At 43.3% G+C, this 6,000-nt stretch overlaps 1 long non-coding RNA gene across 1 annotated transcript in view; it reads right to left on the reverse strand.

Moving 5' to 3' along the window:
- Nucleotides 1–5,711, reverse strand: part of LOC146784206 (uncharacterized) — a 40,736-nt gene extending 35,025 nt beyond the window's left edge. The window contains exon 1 of the long non-coding RNA XR_014970612.1: nt 5,634–5,711. This is a non-coding gene — a long non-coding RNA (uncharacterized LOC146784206). The remainder of the gene's footprint in view (nt 1–5,633) is intronic.
- Nucleotides 5,712–6,000: the final 289 nt, after the last annotated feature.

Raw genomic sequence — 6,000 nt, forward strand, 5'->3', positions numbered from 1 at the left:
TTTGAAAATACCTTTTGAATTGCAATACATATAGGACTGGGGCTTGGGGCAGTGTTGCTGCAGGAGTTTGATGGGGAACACCTAGTGTTATAGATTAGTCAGAAACTGTTGGCTCCTGAAAAAGCGTATTTGACTACTGAAAAGGAATGTTAGGCTATACGATGGCCTATTGAAGCACCACAATATTATCTATTAGGGCACCACTTTAAGCTGATGACAGATCATACTCCATTGAGTTGGTTGGTCTTGAACAAAGACAGTAACCATGAGGTATTGCAATGTTTTTTTTACTCCTTATCAACAATGCATAAACCAGGTAAATTGATTTATACGGATTATCAAGGTTGTCAGGGCTCCAAGAAGGACAATTGTAAGGAGGTGCACAATGGCATATACTCAAAGAACTTGGACCCACACCAACAGGAGGCATCTAGAGTAATATTATATCCATTACCCTGGGGTCACCAACATGCCAAAAATATCCACTAATATATCACATGTGCTCATATCTTGTCAGGCACAGTCTTACTTGACCCACAGATAGAGGCTAAGGGTGCAGCATATGTCAGGGGTACTATTATTCCAGGAATAACTACAATTGCATCTAAAATGTCTAAAATGTGTATTCCACGACCACGATTAGGCGAAGGATAGCCCCAAATGTCAAGTTTGCTCATAAATCATGAAAGACCACTATGATTAGCCATGTTAGATGGTGCAGCATATTTCAGTTCAACCACTATACAAGAGAAAGTCACAATTAGGACTAAAATGCCCCCGTTATGTCGAGGATGGATACCATTAGCCAACAGCAATTACTCAAAAGGTAGCCACAAATGTCAAGTGACTGTTGATGGAAAAGTGCTATTGTGACTGAATTAGCTGACATGTTCCATTGCCTGAGGGAGGTGTTCCATGTCATCTGTGTATGGTGGCCATGTGAGGGGAACATTTCTGTGACTAAAAAAAATGCCTCTCACACATGTGGAATACATAGCCAAAGTAGCAAGGTGTAACGCAGGCCCATGCAGCCCCCTGTGCAGTGGGGCTCCCAACCTTTCGTGGGCCACCCAACCGTTTAGGAGGAGGCCCGATCATGTCAAGGCCAATGAATATCTGTAAGACATGGGAGACCTGCGGGCTCCTCTTCACATTCTTCGGGGGGCATCATTTTGTGTTACTCGATTGTATAGTAGCAAAGCCATCACTCCTCATTTTACTGCTGACTTATGTAGTATTCAAAGAAACAGTCGTATGTGACTGTTTTCATTTAGCTAGCTGCTTTGTATGTTAGTTAGTTTAGGAAATTGGGTTATTGATTGAGGGAGGTTAAAACCCCACTCAAGCAATAACTATAATCAATGTCAGAACAACAAAAGAGACTACTTTAAGCTGTGTTTATCTTCTGGTAGCTTGGCACAAAAGTAGTCAGGCTTAACTTAGAGGCACAGTGTAACGTGTGTATGCAGCACTCCAACAGTAATAAAGTGAAAACACTATACACAAAAAATCCACAACCAATTAACAGTGGGGCAGTGCCATGGCTCATCGCCTAACAGCTACTACTGACATCTTTTATAACATTATCACTGGTACTGTCTGAGGCCTGAGCCTGTAAGATTAGTAAACTCTGTAAGGTCTCTGTAACCATAGCAGGAACACTGCTGTATGAACCTGTAAGACTGTCTGCCTCTGCTATTTATGACCTAAGTTTCTGACTTCTGTGCAACTTTACTTTTTTCCACGCTACCCCTTCAAAGAAGATGTGGATTCTCGTCCATATTTTATCAGAATCTACTGAGAAGGGTCAGCATGGGAAAAAAATAAAAGAACGTTTAATGAAGAACTGAAAAAAGAAATTTCAGATTGGATAATTGGGCCATGTGAAAGTTGTATTCCCAGAATTCTTGAACTGCCCCTTAAGTTTGTGACTTTTAGCCACTTTGTAAGGAAATTGTGCTGTGAAATGACTAGTTTTGCCACCATGTTTTCAAAGTTTTCTTCAGGAGTGTCGTGTAGTTCTTACCAAACTGTAGGAACTGCGCATTGTTTGGACAACATAAACTAAAGGCCTGGTGTCAAGACTGATTCTGGACATCCCCGCAAGATATGTTGGCCTATAGACCAGCTAGCTCACAGTGCCACCGTAAGCTGCCCTAACCTACTAAAGAGTGAATAGTTTCTGGCAATCAGTGAACATGACAATCCTGATTCCTCAGGGATCATGGAAATAGTACAGTGCCTTTCACTTTGTCACTTGTGCTTACTTATTCTTAGAGAAATATACAGAGAATACACAGTGGGAAGTTTTCAATAATCGTTATTGAACCAATGTTATTCTTGCATAAAATACATGTGCTGCAATGATTAGGAGACAGAAGCAGATAAACGTGATTAAAAGCACCAAGAGTGTAAATAGTAGATGTAGTTCTATCATGATGCTGAACAATTGTATAAATGCAGGCATATAAACAATACAGTAATATAGAGTACTCCTACTATGGGAACTCTACTCTAAGTGTACCTAGAGTGTATGTAGGTGTAGAGCCAAGAATCCCCCAAGGGACGATCTAACCCCATTACCTGAAGGACCCCGTCTTGGTCACGAACTGGACACCCCACACGAGATGTCAGAATGCTATATGGTGATTTATTAGCATACAAGGACCCTCGGTGTCAGCGGAAGTGCCTCCTCTACTAATCTATCGGGATGCTCATCTTTTATAATAGAAAGCAGCCTCGCGATGTACGAATAGATTAGTGATGTTATGGCTATGTAGATAGCCCTGTTGCCCGTGGATGAAGATGGTGATGACATTTGTACGTAGTACGGAACGAGACCTTGTACATGATATTCAGGGTGTTGTGTTAATGTTGTGCGAAGCTAGATGTAAAAACAAGATTAGTTTCAGAGAAACTAATCCAACATTGTTGTGCGTGCAAATGGCCACAGCTGGAAATGTTATTTATGAGGACAAAGTAAGAAATAAGCTGCTGCGCTACATGGGCCAAACTCTGGAATATAACAGGAGAGTGAACACCCATTGGGGTCTTGTCCATCGGAACCTATTGCTTTTTAGCCAGTGTATGTATGATTTTATTCTAAGTGCACAGCTTGGTCCCATTTTTTTTTCATAATCGACTTTATTGCATTTATAGATACAGCGAGCTTGGTCCATACACCACACTTGTAAAGGAAAAAGGAAAGAAAGGATGTGACTGTTCAGACCTGCAGTAACATTGACAGCAGCCCACACATGGGTCAATCCACTTACTAGACCATGTAAGGCCACCATTTCCCCCACACTTTGTCATGCTTTTGAGGGCACCCACGAGCCTCATATATGGGTTATTCTTGTTGCGCACAGCAGTCAACCCCGCACGTCAGACTGATAGCGAGGGTGGGGCAGGCTGCTTCCACATGCACGCCATATCTCGCTTGGCCACTATACAGGCCATGCCTATGAGCAGTCATTCAGTGCAGGGGCCCCCCAGCTCCTCCACCAGCCCCATCAACGCTACTCTAGAGGTTTATTCGATTGGGCATCCCAGGACCTCAGCAATATCCCTCCGCATCCAAGTCCAAAAGGGTTTCACCCCAGGACAGTCCCCCACTATGCACTATGTGCACTTGGTCCCATTTTTACCAAACTTTCAGGCATAGAAGGACTCCATGGACCATCTTTATGCAAAATCCTGCTTGCTTGCTTTATCACTTTCAAACTCCATCAGCTGCAAATGAAATGCTTTATTCATATAGGCAGGTCACCTGAAATCATGCTGCAGTTAAGTACATGAATTCTCTCTGGGCAGAGCATTCACCTCATCAGTACCAGTTTAATAGAGTAATCAACAACTGAAATGTGATTGGTTAACTTGTGCAAAATGTTTGCCACGTGTTGCACATGGTCCATCTTGCTTCGTTGGAGCCAGAAACACATTTTTGTTGAAGTTTGTAGATAATAAAGCAGCTGGTGGTGTAAGTGAAAATTGTGAGCAATCCATAATAGCCCAAAAAAAACGCCACTTTTGAAGAATTCCAGTAGCCTTGCGTCTGAGTGGCGACATGCCTACACATGAGTCATGTATGTCAGGGTGCCCTGGCACCAAGAAATCATTAAAAATCATTCTCCGTAATCAGCATAATTTAACGCTGAAATATCAGCTATAATATATTTTAAATTCAAATACTGCACACGAACATCAGCTTGTCAGCTTCTGAAAATAATCACTCTAGGGCTCATTTTCCACTCAAATTTCCACAAATAAATACATGTAATTATCATTAAAAAAACATTTTGCCCCAGAATATTATTTATTTTTAACAGTTATATGCTTGCAAGCCCTATCCGGTCCTCGCTGATGGAATTCAAACACATTCTAAAACCCACCTACTCACACTAGATAGATCAAATCCCTTCCATTTTCCCACCGACAGTTCTGCCGCTATAATGTAAATATGTACATAATGCAGGTAACTGAGAACGATGCTCCCAATGTATGTAAATACTAACGTTTACTTAAGTGCAGCATTATGCGTATCCATACAGTCATACTCCAATCACCACCAATTCATCTGTATGTAGCTCACCAATCTCTAACTCATATACTGCTCAAATAATAGTGTACAGCATGCTGCCTGCATGGCTATCTTTTGATGAAGAAACACACTGCAAACATCATTATCTGTAGTCCAGCCGCACATGGACAGATTCTGCCTTACAAGTCCATGTCTCACCATCACACACGCCATGGATGCCCATTATATGCCAAGAATCTCATCGGGATGGACAAATCTCATCTTGGTTACCAGGCAACCAAAGAAGGTGCAATGTCATTGGCAAAGACGCTTTGCCTCACTGTGAGAAACAGTACCAGAGACCTAAAGAGAATTTGGGGCAAACACAGTGGAGGATCCACAGGAAAACAGAAGGATGGAATCCACCACATCATGCCAGGTCAGCAGTATGCCTGGGATGGGCACCACCAAGTCAATGGAGGGCACCGTCATGCCATGGATACCCACTACATGGTAAGAATTACTTTGATTTTGCCAGTGCCAGCTTTATACAGGCAAGGGGCCCTATGATGCCATAGATGATCTGCACCACTTTCCCTGGCTGCTTTCAGACGCAGGGGTTAGGTCACTATAAAGCAGACTGAGGGGGGGGACAGCCTCCCAGTGGGTCCTTAAGAGATCCGCGGGGGAAGGAGGGGGGTTCATCAGACTCTGGCCAAGAGAAACACCATGCTTTGTTTTGGGTGATAAGAAATGAGCGGCGGTAAGCCACTTAGTAATGAGCCGTCACTTACCTCTTTTGTCATTTATATCCTGACTGGGAGTATGCGTAAAAGGGGAAACAGAACTTCACTGCACTGTTTAAATATTTTATACATATTTAAAGATTGCCATTTTAACAGAACAATTTTGAAAAATTGAGGGTGGGGGGGCGATTATATATTTTTTTACAAGGGGGGTGTGGCATTCAGAAATTTAAGGACCACTGCTATAAAGGGACACTGGTGCGCTGAGGGACATTTGACTCTCCCCTCACACACACACGCACACACACCCAGGTGCAGAATCACACTTGAACACAGAGGAGCACGCTGACAGGCAGAGAGGTACATACCTCGGCAATCAAGCGGCTAGTCCCACACCCGGCCCGCGTCAAGATTCACCTGTGTGTCTTCCATGCGGCAGGCCCTGCTCTCACACACAGCCTGACTGAGGAGTTCCAGCCCTGCGACATGACCACATGCCACGTGGTAGCTGCGTGGTGATTGGCTGTGTTGCAAGTCTTGCCTGCGTTGTCAAACAGACTGAGTGTAATTATAGAGCTGTTCCAATGGCTCCTTGCGCTCACCATTCCACTGAGCAAAATAAGATCAGCGAAAATATGATACTGTTTACTACATTTAAAAATAATGTGTGGGTACCAGGTGGCATAGGGTGCACTATTGCTCGAGGGGAAAGGAGCATTGGGGCAGCCGCTCCCC

This window comes from Triturus cristatus, chromosome 11, assembly GCF_964204655.1.
Source record: "Triturus cristatus chromosome 11, aTriCri1.1, whole genome shotgun sequence".
Taxonomy (NCBI): Eukaryota; Metazoa; Chordata; class Amphibia; order Caudata; family Salamandridae; genus Triturus; species Triturus cristatus.